Raw genomic sequence first — 19,512 nt, 5'->3', positions numbered from 1 at the left:
GGTACAGAAGTACAATTAATAACTTTTCATGTTAAAATGCTCTTTAAATAATGTCACGATGACATTTAAGATAGTTATCACACATCGAAACTGCATCGGAAAAAATTTCAAGTCTTTAAAATTTTAAGTAATAATTATTATTAAGCATAAATTATTTTCATTAAAAAAAGATAAGTAGGAATTATGACCTTTACATTAAATAACCTTTGTGATTTGCATTTAACGAATTTTCATTCACTGGTATATTTTAATTAGCAATCTCTAACATCCAAAGGTACGCAATCTACTTTGCAATTTTAAGATATGTGGTGAACTGTTACCTTCTTAAAGCATTTTTATGGTTTTTGTGTGTTATTTTTAATAAAACTGAAGCATGCTTGTTCATTAAATTGTAAGAAGCCGCACACGTATTGATTAAATATGAAAAAATTGCAAATATATGCTTCAAAATTACTACTTAATATTAAAATTTCAAAAAAATTTAGAAAATTAAAGAACAAATTTCAAAGTATTTACAGAATTAAAAAAAATCCAATCGGGTTCAGATTTCAGACAAATGCCTGTAACATTTAACTAAGCATTTGCGTTACATCTGCAAATTTAAGAGTTAGCCCCACTGTAATTGGAGAACATGAAATCTTGTTTTAAAATTTCAAAACAAAATATTTCCAGCGAAGGACTCCTGTATAGTCTCTTTCAAAGTCTTTAAAACATTAGAATTTTAATGAAACTTAAAATATGTATTTAAATGAAGTAATATACTACGATCCTAACTAAAATTTGCGAATGTAATAATACAGGGCTATTCAAAAAGAAAGAGCAGATTGCAAAAAGAAAGAGAAGATTGGTCTCCAGATATCACTCCTTGCGATTTTTATCTCTGGGGTTAAATAAAAGAGCATGTTTTATCCCTCCTATGCCTATCACTCTTGAAGATCTACGACATCGAATTATTGAAGCAGTGAATTCGATAACCAAAGACCAGCTGATTCGTGTACGGCAAGAAGTGAGCTACCGCTTTGACATTTGTAATGTAACACACGGTGCTCATATTGAATGCATACCATAATTGTAAACTTTTCTCTATCCAGTAACGTTAGAATGTTTCTATCTTTTGTAAGAAATAAATGTTTGATATCTGCTCTTTCTTTTTGAATAACCCTGTATTACTCAGCAAATACGCAGTTCTGAGTATTTCTCATTTCCAGCTGAATGTACTTATCATTTATAACGGGAAATTATTTGAAAGAAAATGTTAATGGAGTGTTTATTAGATATGTTCCATTACGATGCCTTGTTTTTTTTTTTGTTTTTACTTTATTACAAAATGCGTACAATTACGTTTAATTAACGAGTAATATATTTTTTTGGAAACGTGTATGTAAGACATGAAGTAAATTTACTCCTTCCCCTCTCTTAAACGTTCGTAACAAGGCTTTCAAACCAATCATCTTTTGTTAATTGATGTTTTTAACCTTGATGTGTTTTTTACTCAGATATTTTTTCTATCAGCTTTAAATACAATTAGATTTTCCTTTTTTATTGTTTCTGCTCCATTAATTTTAATAGCATTCTTTCATTTTTTCCCTCCTACAAATTCTCCACTCATCTAAATAATTCTTTTTCCAAATTTCGGGCTCTTAACATAATGACTGGTAGTGTTTTTACTCATTCACTCTACTCCACCATCTTTCTTTAAAATTACCTGGGCGGAAGAAAATACATTATTGCTAACTACTGCTCATATACAGAGATATGACAAATACTTATATTCAAGTCTACCAGTTAGCCACTAAAAATTGCTACGCACATACTCTGGTAAGTAGTGCTTTATAAAATTTCATTTCTAACCTCCAGTCAATCAGTGAACACTTTTTTTTTTCTGAAACATTTTCTGGATAGAAATGTCAGCCTTTTTTACTTCCTTGTACGAAGTAAAAAGGAAGTATTGTTATCGCGAAAAGTTTCAGGCAGCATATTTCAACGAAAATATCTATTTTGACCGCTATCGAGTGCAATTTGACGATGTTTTTGCGTGATATCTGTACGTAAGGACAGAATAAAAGACTCGTTTCCTCCAAAAAAAATTATAAAATTGCTTTAAAATTAATTCTGAAGAGAATTTTTCCTGGCGTCTGTACGAGTGTATGTACGTACGTTCGTACGTATCTCGCATAACTCAAAAACGAGTAGCCTCAGAACGTTGAAATTTTGTATATAGGACGGCTATAACATGTAGATGTGCACCTCGTATTTTGGTTGCAATCGGCCGCACCAAACGTATATAAATATATTTATATATATATCCACTCTGTTACCCGGCTCAGTGAGCTCAGTTTATTTACTCTTATATGTTTGTAAATTGTACATTTTTTGCTTTAAAAATGATTGATTTATGTTGTTTTTATCTTCCGGTTAAGTGTTTTATGCCTTTAGTAAATCTCTATGCAATAGTTTTAGAATTATCAACAATTTTAAAGTTGTTTAAGTGCCGCTAAGCCTAATCCTTTTCTTGATGGCGGCCATTGTTTGTTTACATTTGAAACAGCAGACTAGTGGATTTGTTACCAATCTAGAGAAACTTAGCTTCGCAACAACAAAGATAACGCCTTCATTTATTATTGCCAATTAAATCATGCTTAATCTTTTCTGGAATTTTTTCGAGGAAATAGGTGTTTAAGATTTACTTCGTAATTTTTAATATAGATATTTTGAGTTTTTATGTATTTTTGCCTTCTCGCGAAGCGAGAACTGAATTAATTGAAAGAGAAATACTCAATCGTCTGCGAAAAAATGTTTCTTTTTTGTTTTGTTTGCGTAATTTTTTTTATACATCATTCTAGCTTTATTATAGTATTTGAATGGAACATGTGGCAACGATTAGATAATTCTATTCTTTAAATGACATAAATTTTGTGCATTCTGAGTTGTAATATGAACGAAATATAATACTGTTATCTAGTGAATCTAGCGCCAGATTGTCGCTATGGTAAACAAAGTGAATTTTAAAAAATGCATTTATTCTATTGTGGTTTATGCGTTGTCGGCGAAGTAGATTTAAAACAATCCAATAAGATTAAATGAAATGCAAGAAAAACTGCATATAATTTAATATTCCGTACAAGGAAGTCATGTGGTGTACACATCAGATTTTTTTTTTTTTTAAATCTAAAACATGCATTAAATATTTACTTAGACTTTTCAGCGAAAAGTGTTTTCATCCTTGCTTTTTCATTCGCATCTCTGGAGTAACAATATTTTATGATGTATATTATGTTATTGGCAAAGTTTGAAATCCGGCATTCTAAATAGAACGCCTAGGCATTGTATATAATGCCTAAAACTAGCCGGCAATGTATGAAACAAATCATATTTCACACATTTCCTAGAAATTCTATGGAATGCCAAATTACAAACGGGAAAGTAATGAAATACAACAATACCGGGAAATACATTTCCGGCTCGTTTCGAAGAACTAAAACTACTTATCAGAAGTTAATAAATGACTTAAAAAGGCCAAAATGACTACTAAGAAGGAACAGCGGGACTACTGGATGCTTAATTCCTAGGATTTGATGTTTGTGGAAAAGAAATGTACATTAATTTACCCTGTTAAAAAAGCGTCGCTACTATACAGTATTCCGTCAAGAACGCCAAGTTATTTTCCGTATTTCATGAAAACTCATTTGAGTACTGGACACGAGCGAGACAGAATGTTGAAAGAATTTTCAACACTATACAAAAACGTTACACGTAATGATACCGTAATGTACAACCACCTTTATGACCCTGCCAGGAAAACAAAAATGTATTAAAAATTCCATTGATGTGAAACTTATGATTGTTTCTGAATGTCATTTCCGTCGTTAGGTAGATCTTACCGATTCCCAGTCTCAGCCAGATAGCAAACGTATTATGCTGAATCAAGATCATCTCACTATTTTTTTAACGTATTTCGAATAACAGTTTTTTAATGGCACTCTTTCATTAATTTTTCAAAGTAACATTTATATTTCTGAAAAATAGCCTTATGAATCTGCTAGTTTTTTCTTTTTTGGACGCCATTTTGTTTTCACGAAGTAAAGGCATGTTTTTTTTTTTTTTTTTTTTTTTTTTCTTTCTCTCAACAATTTTTCCAACAATCTGCTAGCCGAATAATTACGCTTATACTAGAACTTTTATGGAACAAAAATGCTTAATTATGACGAAGATTAGGTGCGAAATTGGGAGAAAGTGCAGAATCGTCCACTGTTTCGCGTTAAGAATTGCACGTACGCGATATCCATGTACACGTCGACCTATTTTCACTTATAAAAAATCCCAGAATTGCACAAAAATGGCATTTCGCACACTCTTGACTTTATCCATGTACACATCGACCTATTTTCACTTAAAACGTCAACGAAAATTGACAAAAATCCAATTCTTCTTACTCTTGTAAAAAGCGCCAAACAAATAAGTGGGCGATTCTGCATTTTAGCAGCGAAATTGTTTCTAAGTGCTTATTAGCTAAACTTACTATCGGAATTTTCCGGAAAATGTCATATGACATGTCTCATGATCTCTCATTTCTCTGAGACAAAATAATCTGTGATTCGAACTGTGTACTTCTCAGATGATTGTTAAAGTCCTACCTAGCAACCTTTATCGCCTTACCAAAATGTCGCCAAACTACCTGTTACCATAGTCCAAAGATTAGCCCCTTTATTTCATGCTTTGCCTATGAAATATGAAAATTATTACATACTTTCCCTAGGCTTTGTATATGATACCTAGACATTCTATAGAATGCCTAGGTATTATATACAAAGCCTAGGGAAAGTATGCAATAATTCTCGGTACTATTCGGTTTCGAGGGCCGTAAAAAATCGCCAAACTATTGTGGATGCTAATGCTGCCAAAAATAATTGCGGCAACCCTAATAATTGCGGCAAGAAAGGAAGTATAATAGTTTAATTTAGATGAAAGGTTAATTTATTATTATAATTTATATGAAAAAGGCTAAACATGACTGAATGGAAGCAAAAGAGTAAATAATTATTTCAGATCATTATTATAATTTATATAAAATTGCTAAACATAACTGAATGGATGCCTGCATCGCTATTTCGCTACCGACTTATCGCTAAAGCATAGTTTCATCTCTTTGGTTGTTCAAACGTAATTGTCTATAATGAATGATGCCTTTTCTTTGAAAATATTCTCGGTAAAGTGCAGAATCGCTCATTTATTTGTTCGCCGCTTTTTACAAGGGTAAAAACAATTGGATTTTTGTGAATTTTCTTTTACTTTTTAAGTGAAAATAGCTCGATGTGTACATAGATAAAGTCAAAGGTGTGCACAGTGCTATTTTAGTGCAATTTTAAGATTTTTTTTAAGTGAAAATAGGTCGATGTGCACATGGATACCGAGTATGTGCAGTTCTTAAAAACGCGTCAAGCAATGGATGATTCTGCACTTTACCCAAAATTCTATTGGCGACTTTTCGTCATGGGCAATTCCCAAATTGTTAAATATATATATAATATATATCAAAAAAGGATTTTAAAATTAAATTAGTATTCCAATGGCGTCTTAAGAAATATAGAAAAATATAGAACTACTCAATCTGAAATCAGCGCTTACACTAGATTTGGCGCACTGTTAAATTGGCGCGTCTGCTAGATTTGGCGCTTTTGCGCATACATTTTCACTCAAAACATTTTTTACGACCCTCAAAACATAATAGTACCTAATTCTCATATTTCATATTTTGCCTAAAATCGTCCGGCATTGTACACAATACCTAGGCATTCTATAGAATGCCGATATTTCATATTTTGCTGGTAACATAGCATATCAGTATAATGGCATACTTCCTTGCTAAAGCGGCCACCGTAGCAACGTTTCAAATTTGCAAGTTACAGCTCAGCAGAATCAATTAGGTTTCTTATAGTTTCTTAACTGACTGATGATTGATGCTATCAACTAATTTGTTGATTGTTTGATTGTATTAACTGGATTTTTTAAGTATCGAAAAATAAATATGTCAATATAAATTAAAATTGACATAATAAAAATATTATGTCAATTTTAAGCGTACAGAAACGTTGCATTAAAGAGGTTTTTTTCAGTTTAACGAGTGCCTAGTAGGCAAAGTGCAGATTAGCGAGTGCCTAATAAGTAATGTGCAAAGTATAGGAAGAGGGAAAGGAAATGAGAGAAATAAGCTTTCGAATTTTAACAACAAGGAAACCATAAATGTGCACATTACCTAAGTAAAATGCGGAAAGCTCTTGATTCCGTGTGTGTGATTATTGCAAAGCCTCGAGGGCTATCTGCCTAAGGGGAGGGATGCCTTCGTGGAGGACTTTCTAAGGGAAACTGGCTCGTATACACGTTACACATGGGGAAAACCACGAAAACACCCATGCAGCCAGCCCGTTCGCGGGATTCGAACCTCGGACCGAACTACCAGTGTTCAGCGACTTTACCGCTCGGCCGCTGGTGGGCCGCTCTTGATTCCGCACTTCAACGGATCAAATTAGTTAATCTGCAGATTAGCTAGGTAATGCTCATGTTAACTACTTTTGCACTTTTAGAGGTACTATTTATGCAACTTAAAGTATTTTCTTGTACCACCATGGAAATGGTGATATTACAACATGTGATACTTATGGCAAATTTCGGAGAATAGCACCTTCTTAATATCTGTTCAATCTTATGTAACATGTACACTGCCGGAGGAAAAAAATATGCTATATATGTTGATTTATATATAGCATTGTTCTAATATAGGTGTTTTGACACAAATTTGGACTTTTTCTAAAATGGCATGCCAATTTGTTTCCATATTTCGATTCTACGACTCAAATTATGCCAAACTGCGCAGTTTTGTAAAAATAGCACGAGTAGTTTTTAAAAAATTAGCTCTCAAACTTTTAGCTCTTCATTGTTAATTGAATTTGGTATATTTTTTTTATTATCTCTTTTTTTATATTAAGCTTATTTGATTTTTCCTTTCACATTTCGAAATTTTTTGGTTCATTAAAAAAAAAAAAAAAAAAAAAAAAACGCTTGCTTTTATGATTAATTTTTAAATTAGTATTTTTAAATAATTTTAAATTGTAATTTTCAATTGTAACCTTTGAAATTTTTAATATTATCTTAAAGTAGATGTATCTCTAGTCACACCTGCAAAAGATTCGAGTTTTTTATTCAAAATTTTTCAAGAAATACAGGAATTTACGTATTTTAGCGCTTTGAAATTTGACGTATATTTATTATAAGGGATGGCAACGCCAAATTTGGTTTACCCAACTTTGTTAAAATTACTTGAAAGTATGAACAGTGACTTTTTTCCACCCATCTGCAATTTAAAAACGGAAAGGAAAATAGTTTGCTATAAATTAAGAAGTTCGCCAAGTGAATTATTCTTGGCGCAAACTGAAAAATATTCGCCAAGATAAATTTTTGAATTTCTCCGTAAATTTCGAACCAAATTTTATAAAATTTAATATTGAGGCGTAATTATGCCTCAATATTAGAGTCTTTGAATCGAAATATGAAAAAAAAAAAAAAGCCATGTCATTTGAGAAAAAGTCTAATTTTGTGTCAAAATACCTATGTTAGAACAATGCTATATATAAATCTAATATGTATCCTAAGTTGTGCTTTTGAGACATGAAAAATGCAATTTGAATTTTGTTAGTTGACCCAGTAGAACGGGAGCTATAGAACTGTTTCATTCCCCCCCCCCAGTGTACTGTGAGAAATCTTACTCCTAGAAAACGTGTTTTTTTCTATTATTAGAATGAGCAGTTGATTTACATGCTAGCATTTTAATACGTAAGCAAACTCAATGTAATATAGTTGAGAATCATTAACTTCGAAAATATACTGTCATTTTACAGGATATTTAAATTAAAGACAAAAATACATACTAAGATATAAGAAATATAATTAAAATGCATTTTCTATTTTTTCGAATTCCAGGAAAATACTATTCCGAATTTTTTTTTTTTAAATTTTCACAAGCATTTCGTTGGCAGTTGTACTGGCAGAAAATATAAACAAAAGGTAAATCACACGCGTTCTGTGTCAGTCAAACGTCAAAAATGATCAGCATGTATTTTATAATATATAACTAAAGCTGAAATTTCTATTACATAAAAGAAATCTGATGTGGACAATGCATGATCTGTTAAATTATGCACATTTTTTGCTGCATTTCATTTAAACTTATTTCCTCGAATTTCATTAGAGATATATTTCTCATTCCATCAATTCAGTGCTCACTTCACGGCCAGGCAAAAATACATACTCGTAAAAACGCAAAACATCTTCATTAAGACTGTAAAATACAGAAAAACCTAAAACACCATGTACAATTAAAAACAGTTACAAAATCAATTTTTAAAAATTAGAATAAGAGTAAGAGTAAGATTTTGGCTTCCCTGCCTCTTGAACTTAATCAAACTACAGGTCTACTCCCCCTTTGGGCACTTCGTGCAGCACTGGTCGTCAAAGTGCTCCTGCCAGTCGCATGGGCGAGCCCGTCGCAGTGGGCCGTTACCCAGCAAACCGGGGGGGGGACTAGCCCTCCGGCTACGGTTCCACACCGCTCAAGACATGCCAGTCCCCGAGGCCGGCCAATAAATGACCTTTCCCAGGGGCTTCAGAACCACCAAGTTCATAAATTTTATCCCCCGTGGCCGAGACTGCCTAGGTATAGATCCTAGCCAGTAGCTTCGCAGAGTTCTCTACGTCGACCCCCCGGGGGGGGAACAATTAGAATAAGAAACTCTATGCCAAAACAAACGATACGGCCAATGGATAGGGTTTTCTGTGCACTGAACTGAAAGTTAAATTTCGGTCCCACTGTGCAAAAAGGCACTGAAGATCGTGCACCAAATTACTCGAATTCTAATTTCTGCTAAGAGTTTCAAATATAAACAAATGGCGGCCTCGTTAGGTCAAGCGCCACTTAAAATTTTCAATTGTTGATAATTCTACAACTACTGCATGCAGATTAACTAAAGGCATAAAATCCTTAATCGAAACATAAGAACTACATAACAGCTTTTAAAGCAAAATAGACACAATTTACCAACGTATAAGAATAAAAATTCTCAGCTCACCGGTAACAGGATGTGAAGATATATACGTTAGGAGCAGCCGAGTGCAAGGAAAAAGGGAAATGCACAACTACTAGGAGTCTCATATACACAGTTTCAACGCTCTGCGGTTACTCGTTTTTGAGTTATGCGAGATACTTACCTACGACATACGTACATCAGGAAAAGTTCTTTTGTGATTCCATTTTAAATCCCTTTTAGAATCCGTTTTGGAAAAAGAGTTCTTCATTCTGTCCATACCTGCAGTATCAACCAAGGAAATCATTCAAGCGGATTCGAAAGTGAATTCTCTTCTGTAGAATTCCAAATGAGTTTTGTTCAGCAAACTCTCAGTTATACTCAGTTTACTATTTTCTGAATAACAATATCTTCTGCCGTCGAAGCAGTGGATCCTGCAATTATTTGTTCCTACCTGACGAACGTTTTTCTTATTTCACAGAAGAAAAAGACTTTCATGTTTAGAAATAATGTTTGTTTGAGATACTAAAAAATTTAAAGTGAACTTAGAAGCGAGCAGTATATTCCGTAGAATTCTTTCCATTCAAAAAATATGGTTCAGAAATAATGCATTAATGTAAAGCCTCCTTCTTTGAAGAAATAATCTCATCAGCGATACTTATTGAAGTTTCCCATGTGCGGTGATTTAAATGGAGGAAAATGGACAATGAAAATGATGGAACTGATAGTTAAACTTCTGAGTGCTTTTTCTACAACTTCCATTGTAAAATAGTTCAGGAAGAGCTTTTTGGAGAATAAATTAATCTCTTTCTCAGTCATAATCGCAGACGTAATCTTAGAAATTTCAGGGAAATAGAGTACATTGGGTGAACGTTTCTCCCCGAATCTCTGAGATATTCAATATAAATCACCATTATGAATCTTCAAAGCGAAACAGAGCACCACAGATGAAATCGTTTGCAATATAAACTTAATGTTATCTACAGACGATCATTTTCGCTCACATTTGTAATCTATATTTTGCACAGCTGTAACCAAATTTACCTAATATGAGAAACCACATCATATTCTAAGAATTTATAAAATTTCATAATATTTTTCTAACTCGTAGTGTTTGATATGTAACTGTTTGTGTAAAAAGAATATTAATTTTCATAATGTCAGCTGAAATGATATCAGTAATAAAAGGTTTGAACATAACATATGAAATAACATTGAAAATAACTACATGAATATATCTGAGTTTTTAATTATTAAGCAATTACCTATAGACGCTGAGCTGATATCTGCAAATTGGTTAAGTACTGATTTCAAAGATAAAAATTTTCAAAATGGATTTTGTTTCGGTTATCAGATAAATATATTTGAATATAAATCTCAAATTATTGTTGTATAGCATTAACACAGATTTCAATATTAACTTATTTAATTAATTAACTAACTTTATAAGAACAATTAATTAACTTAATTATTCTTATAAAGCAGCTAATATTATTAATTAAGCGGAGTTGGAACCCCAAAAATCTTCAAAAAATTGTGATTTCGGATTTTTGCATTTTCAAATTCTCTACACTTTTATCTTTCTAAAAATACAATTCTTTAATCTCTATGAAAATTAGAACTGTTAAAAAGTCTAGTTTTAATTCGTCATCTTTTGCTTCTATCAATGAGGATTTTTACATAAAAACGCGTTTTTCTCCAAACGTGATTTTTTTATACTCGATGTACCTTTTCTCAGGAACTACTGCTCACAGGTATCTAAACTTTTTATGACTTATTTATTAGGTTCCCTAATATTTACTAAAATGAGCTTTTTGTAATGAACTTCGAAAAAATTTTTAAAAATTTTTTTGTGTGAGAAAAGTGCTAAATATTACTATGCCTAACAAAATATCCTGTAATTTACTCTAAAATTCAAAATGTTTCAAAAGCTCATTTCAGTATAATCAGATAGGTATACTTTAATTACAGAAAAAATTTCAAGCTTGTATCTACAGCAGATTTTGAGAAAAGGTACATCGAAAATGGCCAATTTAACATTGTCGGTATAGGGGTTTCTGATACCCCTTAAATAACATGTTTAATATAAATCCGAGATACTTAATATCATCCAATAAACATATTTGATGTAATCGAAGATGATTAACAAACTCATTGTAATCCAAAACAATTAACACATTCAATGAAGGTTCATTGATGTTATAGACTCCAAACGTTTGTTGCAAGTTTATTTGAATATATTAAATTTCAAAAGAAACATTCTTCAGAAATCTTGAATTTTACAATGCATTCACTGTCTCTTCTCTCGATTTTCATTCACAGAAATCTTTTACATGAAACCTTTGTAATTTGTTCCCTTCTTTTCATCTCATATTCATTTCTGAAAATAACATTAGACTATATCAACCACGACAACAAAGCCTCTTTCAACGCTTATTGAAACGTTAACAAAGATAACAGTGCTTAAATTTATATAGACGTTTTTATTCATTCTTTCATGAATTCTTGTAACTTTTACATGAAAGTTCGATTAATAGAATTACACATAAATGTAAAGTAATAATTTTGAGTTTTACTAACAGTTTTTAAAGGATTCATCACTAAATAACTCTGGCTGTTTGAGGCGAGTTAATATGCATATTTTAATCAATAACAAAAAAGTATTACTTATTATACTGTTTAGACTTCACAGAAAGGACAATAGCTTGATAAAATTTATTTTACCAAAACAAACAATTTACAGTTCTGAAACTTTCCATTAAAGTATTCGTATAACTCTTCTCAGTATCACAGTAGTTATACTTCAAACTGCTAAGAACGTTAAACACAATGCAGTGAAAAGCGCATCTAAACAGCGAAGCTGACACGAAAATATCCACTCTGAACTGAAAAACTGAGAGCTGTTCCTAGTTCCTTTATAAACCGAGAATATCACACATTTGGTGTGACGTGTTCCGGCTTGGTTGAGATGAGATGCCCCTTGGGGTCATGACAGTGAATTTTCTTGAAATAAATCTCCAAAGAGAGAGGCATTGATTGTGCAAACGAAAACCCATACATTGTAAGTCTAAGCAGTCATAACAGTTCCTCACAACTGCATTAAATATACAATTAATATATCAGTTTTATAAATAAGTTGGGATAAACGTGATAGATGCTGAGTAAGTGTGCATATAGTAAAATATATACAGAGTATTTGCAAGTTCCTTAAACATGAGGGATCACATGAGAGGCTCTCTCCAGTTTTATATAGTTCCACCCCCCCCCAAAACGGCATATAGCAGCTGCTTGTATAAGAGAAGGGATACCTTTGTGGAGCACTCTCTAAAGGAGATTGATTATATACAACTTACACAAGAAAATCACGAAAACCCCCATTAAGCCAGCCCGTTCGTCGAGATTCGAACCCAGCTCAGCGTTCAGCGGTTGGTTCGTACGTAAGGACGGAGTTATACTATGAGGAGGATTCAAATTTCATAAGAAGAAAATATGCTACTACAATAAAGTTTCTGATAAACATTTTTCATTTTAATAATTGAGTTTCCTGCTCGGAATGAAGTGTACACGGAATGGATTCATTGAAAAAATTTCATTTTTTTGAAACACAAAACTGTGAAATCAACCAGTTATTAGTTGGAATATAATGCTGTTAAATAAAAAAGTAATACGGAGAACTAACATCCTTCGAGTAAAATAACAAACCGAAGTACGTAAAAGCCATTGTTTTCTATTAAACAAAATTCACGATTATGCCGAAAATATATTTTCAAACTTTTTACTTTTTTTATTTTAAAAAGAAAATTCTAGTTGCTCCTTTTAGCAAGAAAAAAGAAAATCCATCTCAGAGAGGCCGACTTTTCTCTTCTTCGTCAGCTATTACCAGAAATAAAGTAACAGAATACCGCGCTTAGTATGGAAATTAAAATATACCTTCCTTCCCTCAGTAAGACGGTATAAACGCTTTCTCGTTTAAAATATTTATCCTTCTTCGCTTCATTTGCTATGTAATAAAATTTATTTTCTACTTTAGTTCATTTTCAATCAGTTTGCTTCTAAGTAATTGCAAAATGTTTCTTTTTTAGAGAGCATTAGCATGTTCTGAAAATCAAATTAAGAATTAATCCATCATAATCATTGTCATATCCAAAAAAGAACGCACTCAGTTCTTCTTTTGATATATAACCCTAGAACAACACTGATTTAACCGGTGCATCCGCATCTGCATCCTAGGCAGCGTTGAAAAGGGACAAAAGTTTTAGATGATAGGGTGGTCCTGTTGTTGTTGTTGTCTTGTCCATATTACATGGAACAATGGTTGCCAGAGCCTTCTCCGAAGAAAGGTTTAACAAATAGCGGCTTTGTTAGGCTTTGTAGCACTTAAACAACTTTTCAATTATTGATAAATTTACAAATATTGCATGCAGATTTACAAAAACCATAAAAAACTTAACTGGAACATAAGAACAACATAATTCAATCACTTTTACAGGAAAAAATGCACAATTTACCACCATATAAGAATAAAAACTGAGCTCACCAAGCCAGGTAATAGATTGTATAGTTCATTTAATATTTATATATATATATAAATATATATAGAAACTCAAAAGTTATTAATCAAAGCCTTCTTAAGAGATTTCTAAAACAAAGTTTAGAAACTAATAGATGATCTGCGCAGTTATGCTGCAGGTTCGGAAAAGTTCAATCTTTTTAAAACAAAGAAAAGATATTATTTGTAGCTTAAATGCAAGTTTACAGTTTCTATCTCATGAAGATCCTAACCATTTTGTACCTCGAAGAAAGTCGTATGCAAAGGTAGTAAGTACATGTAAAAATTAAAAAGTAAAATATGGAAAGCATTACATATTAAAATCATGAAAATTAAATATTATATATATACATACTTTGGGTGCGACCAATTGCAACCAAAATGGGAGCAGCACAACTACATGTTATAGCAGTTCTATATACAAAATTTCAGCTCTCTGACGCTACTCGTTTTTAAGTTATGCGAGTTATAGGTACAGATGTCACAAAAAATCTTTTCTGAATCCATTTTACAATCTGTTTTGAGAAAAAGAATCCTTTATTCTGTTTACGCGCAGATGTCAAGCGAAACATCGTTTCAATGCATTCCAGAGCTTCAAAATGGATATTTTCTTTGATGTATAATACCCGAAATTTTAAGCGATTTTCCTTTACTTCGTACAAGAAAGTAAAAATCTGTTGCTTACTTTTACATAATACAAAATTGGTTAGAATCCATACGACATCGTGGGTAGAACTATGAAATGGATGATATCATTTATTGAATTTCTGATTAAAAGGTTTTAGTAGTCTAAATTTTCCTTTATTAAGCCCCTGTATTGGATTTCACATATCGGAATGGGATCAGTTGCCTTGTTTTTTGGCCATCTCCTCGATAACGAAAAGAAACAAAATGAAAATATTCCGAGATTTTAACTTATTACCTTATAAATTTTGTATTTTTTGTTTAATTTACTTAATTTTCTTGGTTCTTCTAATTGCTTTTCAATTAAACTGTATTATAGTATTTTCTGCTTTTATTCACAATTTTCTAATTCCTTGATTTTTAATTTTATTAGGGTTTATTGCTTTTGGAAGGTCTGAAATTTTAAAACTGTTTTAACAAAAATTAGTACCATTTAATTAATACTGCATTTGCGGTTAATTACATTTTTATTTTGTAAATTGTTTATTAATTAATTTAAATAATTTAAGTTTCCATTTTACTTCTTTTAATATATATATGTGGCGCCGGCGCCGAACGATAGATGGCGCTGGACGCCATTGGATGGAACTGCTTTGGAGGGGGAAAAAAAAAAAAAGCGCAGACGAGGTCGCCATTAAAAATAAAAATCCTATGTAAGATGGTGTATAGACAAGAGCTTCTCTACATCTGTAAATAATTTTCATCCGTATACATATGCAATCTAATCATTGATAATCTTTATTAAATGTATTAGTTAAATAGTCGCTTCGTGTATGATGTGTTTTTGCTACTGCCCTCCGCAGAAAATAAGCTAAATTTTGTGAAGTAAATTCTACAATCTATTCTATTCTGTTCTGAATATATATATATGCATATGCCAAAGAAGGAGATAACAGCTGTTTTCGCAGTTTTAGAATACATTTTGTGAATTCTAATTTATCAAGCGCGTTTTTGTTGACTTTTGCCTGAACGGTTGGGCTACGTTTTCGCTTTCAAGGTTATATTACATTTCTTGCAATTGGCAACACAAGTTTATTTCCCTTCTTTTATGCTGTTTCTCATAGTCCATCTTCTGCGCTTAAAAAGCAGCCATTTCAGAAATTCGAAAGGACCAAAAATGTCAGTAAACGAAATATAGATTTAATAACAAATGTTACTGTATTTTAAAAAAAAAATTACTGTAGATCTAGCTTTTGATTGATGGCTTTGCCGAGATGGATTACATTCGTTTAATTGCTATGCTGAGAAAGAGAAGGAACGACTTCTTTATAATGTGTAAGAAATAAAACATTTTGTTAGAACAGAACTGATATTAATATTTTTCCGTCTTATCTTTAATCTCGTAATATAAGAGATAGTGACAAGAATTCTAAACTCTTTAATGGAACTTTCTCTGGATTATTTGATATTTTCCTCCATTTTTGCAGTGGGAAGTCAATCTTCGTTTATTACAGTCACTTTGGTAAATCCACACTTCATCAAAAGAAGCAATATATTTCCATGTACCTCCAGGTAAGTGATTTTGATCAATTATGAGAGATATATTGAATGCAATCCAATCCCCATCTGAAAATTAGTGAATGGTGATACATTTTAGAATTTTAAGATTGGAATTTTAAATTTTCTGATTACTCTAGATACGGAGACTGTAAGATACTGTAATTGTTGTTCGGATATAAGACAAAAGATATATCAAGATTCCTCAGCATTTTGTTTTGCGCTTTCATTTTGGTTTCCACCTGGGACGATGGAATCTGAATATCTTCTATTCTTCCTCCCTTACCACCAGTCTTTTAACAAGAATTTGATAATGACAGTTTTAGTGCTCATCTGTAGTGACTCGGAAATATCTGAGCCTTGCTCGGAATCCGAACTTGCATTTTAGATTTAATTATTATCTCTTGGTTATATATATAAATGCAAAATTTACATGCATATTTGTACAGTAGACAGTTGCAGAATGTTACTGCAATTAAACCTCGTAATATTCCTGGAAACTATAGCTATTTGCTTGGAAAAATGGATGAATTAATTGTTTATAAACTTAAACTATGTTTTTTCTATTTATTTTGTGCTGGAGGTAGGATTCTTGCTTATCCTGTGATAAATGACATACTTTTCTTATATTTCTTCATCCGTTTAATGACTTTTTAAATAGTCTCAGTGATTGAATGGTTAAATACTATTGAAGACTGGGTTCGAACTCATGCCGGCGGGTTGGTTGCAAGAGTGGTTTTTCTCCACGTGTAGCGTGACTGCGAGCCAGTTTCCTTAGAAAGTCTTACACAAAGGCATCGTTCCTTTGGCAGTCCTGCTAGATATACTTGGCAGATCTCGAACATTTATCACGAATTTGAAAAGTGTGAAATTTAGACTTTATTAGGAACTGCGCACATTTTAAGCTTTTTGACTTGGATATATTTATGTCAGAATTTTAGGCAACTGTTGTTATTATATTGAATGAAAATGCTGAATTTATTTTTTACAATCAACGTATAAAACTAAAACTCTAATTTTGCGATGAAGTTAAATTAATTAAAAATATTTCGGATCAATTTACAGAATCCAGTTCGGTTTTTAAATAACGGTAATGTATGCATTTTAATCATTTAATTAGAATTTAATATTTACGTTTAACACATTTTTCCTTATACGAAGTAAAAAGGAAGAATTGTAATCGCGAAATGTTTCAAGCAGCATATTTCAACGAAAATATCCATTTTGACCGCTATCGAAAGCAATTTAACGATGTTTTTGCGTGATATCTATATGTAAGGACAGAATAAAATACTCTTTTCCTTCAAAAAAATTATAAAACTGCTTTAAAATTAATTCTGAAGAGAATTTTTCGTGGCGTCTGTACGAACGTATGTACGTACGTACGTATCTCGCATAACTCAAAAACGAGTAGCCTCAGAACGTTGAAATTTTGTATATAGGACTTCTATAACATGTAGATGTGCACCTCGTATTTTGGTTACAATCGGCAGCACCAAACGTATATAAATATATTTATATATATATATCCACTCAGTTACCCGGCTCAGTGATCTCAGTTTCTTTACTCTTATATGTTTGTAAATTGTACATTTTTTACTTTAAAAATGATTGAATTATGTTGTTTTTATCTTCCGGTTAAGTGTTTTATGCCTTTAGTAAATCTGTATACAATATTTTTAGAATTATCAACAATTTTAAAGTTGTTTAAATGCCGCTAAGCCCTTTTTTATGGCGGTCATTGATTGTTTACATTTGAAACAGCAGACTAGTGGCTTTGTTGCCAATCTAGAGAAACGTAGCTTCGCAACAACATAGATAACGCCTTCATTTATTATTGCCAATTAAATCATGCTTAATCCTTTCTGGAATTTTTTCGAGGAAATAAGTGTTTAAGATTTACTTCGTAATTTTTAATACAGATATTTTGAGTTTTTATGTATTTTTACCTTCTCGCGAAGTGAGAACTGAATTAATTGAATGAGAAATACTGAATTATCTGTGAAAAACTGTTTCTTTTTTGTTTTGTTTGCTTAATTTCTTTTATGCATCGTTCTTCGTAGCTTTATTATAGTATTTGAATAGAACACGATTAGATAATTCTATTCTTTAAATGATATAAATTTTGTGTATTCTGAGTTATAATATGAACGAAATATAATACTGTTAAGTGAAGCTAGCGCCAGAGTGTCGTTATGGTAATCAAATACTAGAGTGAATTTTAAAGAATGCATTTATTCTATTGTGGTTTATGTGCTGTCGGGGAAGTAGATTTAATTCAGTCCAATAAGTTTAAATGAAATGCAAGAAAAAATGCGTATAATTTAATATTCCGTACAAGGAAGTCGTGCTGTACACATCAGATTTTTTCCTATACGTAGCAAGAAACATTCATTATTAGCATTCTGCTTGCACGTAAAATATAATATTTAAAATTGTACAAAATAATGCTTACGAAATTACCTTATGAGGAATAACCTATCGATATGGTATGTAAACCTATCGATAGGTATTAAGTAACTCTTCTATGGAAAGCAAATCTTAATTCTTACGTTCATTTTCTCTTTTATTATATATTTTCACACAAAAAAGATATTTCATTTTCATAAAACAATTTTTTCCGCTTAAATTAATGAAATTTCCCCGCCATAATATCCCTGATGTGGGAACGTAATTCTGAATATATTTAAAAAATAAAGTCTTTTCGAACGCGCAATCGCTAGAAGTTTACCGATAATGCTTAGAACTTTGAATTATGCTACACCTTTATCTACAAACAGAGTTAGATCGATATTTGTTCCAGGGTAATCATATTTAATGATTTTCGATACTTTTGCGATACAACCTCTCATATGTTTATTTTAAAAACTCTTACCGATGCTTAAAGATCATAATATGAACATCTATATTATTAGTTCACTACTTCATCTTTTCTGTTCTTAAACTATCCAGCATACTAAGAAACAAAATATTTGAGGTTCTATTATATGGAATCACGGAATAGGTTCACTATTGATGGCAACATGAAATGATTCAGGATTTTAGGAAGAGTTTTCTTATTTTTACCATCATTTTATAATATTTCCCTTAATGGATAATGTAGTTTCGAATATTTATTGTGAAAAGTTTGAAATTTGTTCTTCAATAATATCAATGAACTGTTATCATATCAAACTTAATTCAGTTGAAGAACACTTAAAAGTTTCTAAGTGACGGTGTCATTTTATGTGCTCAGTTTTCGGATCAGACACTTTTGATTGATTCACAATTTAGTTTTCTGAAAAATTGCTTATAGGTGTAGAACGTAAGTGAATTTTCTGAAAAGTAGGCCTAATGGAACTTAGAATACCATGAAATTTATATGTATACTGTGTATAGAGCTAGAGAGCTAGTAATGTTACATGTTATACCAAATTACACAGCGATTATTGGAAAACGATTGTGTAGGTTAATATTGAAAGCAACATAAAAGGAAATTTTGATGGAGTTTTTAGGCTATATATCATAACAAATAAGCCTTTTAGAATTTATTTTTATATTCGATTTGCACTTAACAATAAACCACCATGAGGAATATTATGATAACTGTACTTAAAGCATAAAAAGTGCTATTATAAAACTGAAAATATGGTTCTCTGCATCTTCTCTGTTATAGAACAAAATGGTGGTACACTGGTGTGCAAAAATTAAGGACGAGGCGGTTTTTTC

General features: G+C 31.7%; 1 protein-coding gene across 1 annotated transcript in view; it reads right to left on the bottom strand.

Moving 5' to 3' along the window:
* Positions 1–19,512, bottom strand: part of LOC118181290 (D(1) dopamine receptor-like) — a 599,888-nt gene that overhangs the window by 10,690 nt on the left and 569,686 nt on the right. The gene's annotated exons all lie outside the window — the stretch shown is intronic.

Source organism: Stegodyphus dumicola, chromosome 4, assembly GCF_044657685.1.
Source record: "Stegodyphus dumicola isolate Sdum_Otavi_A_Nest chromosome 4, ASM4465768v1".
In the NCBI taxonomy this organism is placed as follows: domain Eukaryota; kingdom Metazoa; phylum Arthropoda; class Arachnida; order Araneae; family Eresidae; genus Stegodyphus; species Stegodyphus dumicola.
The sequence above is the reverse complement of the archived record's forward strand: the minus strand, read 5'-3'. Positions and strand labels throughout refer to the sequence as shown.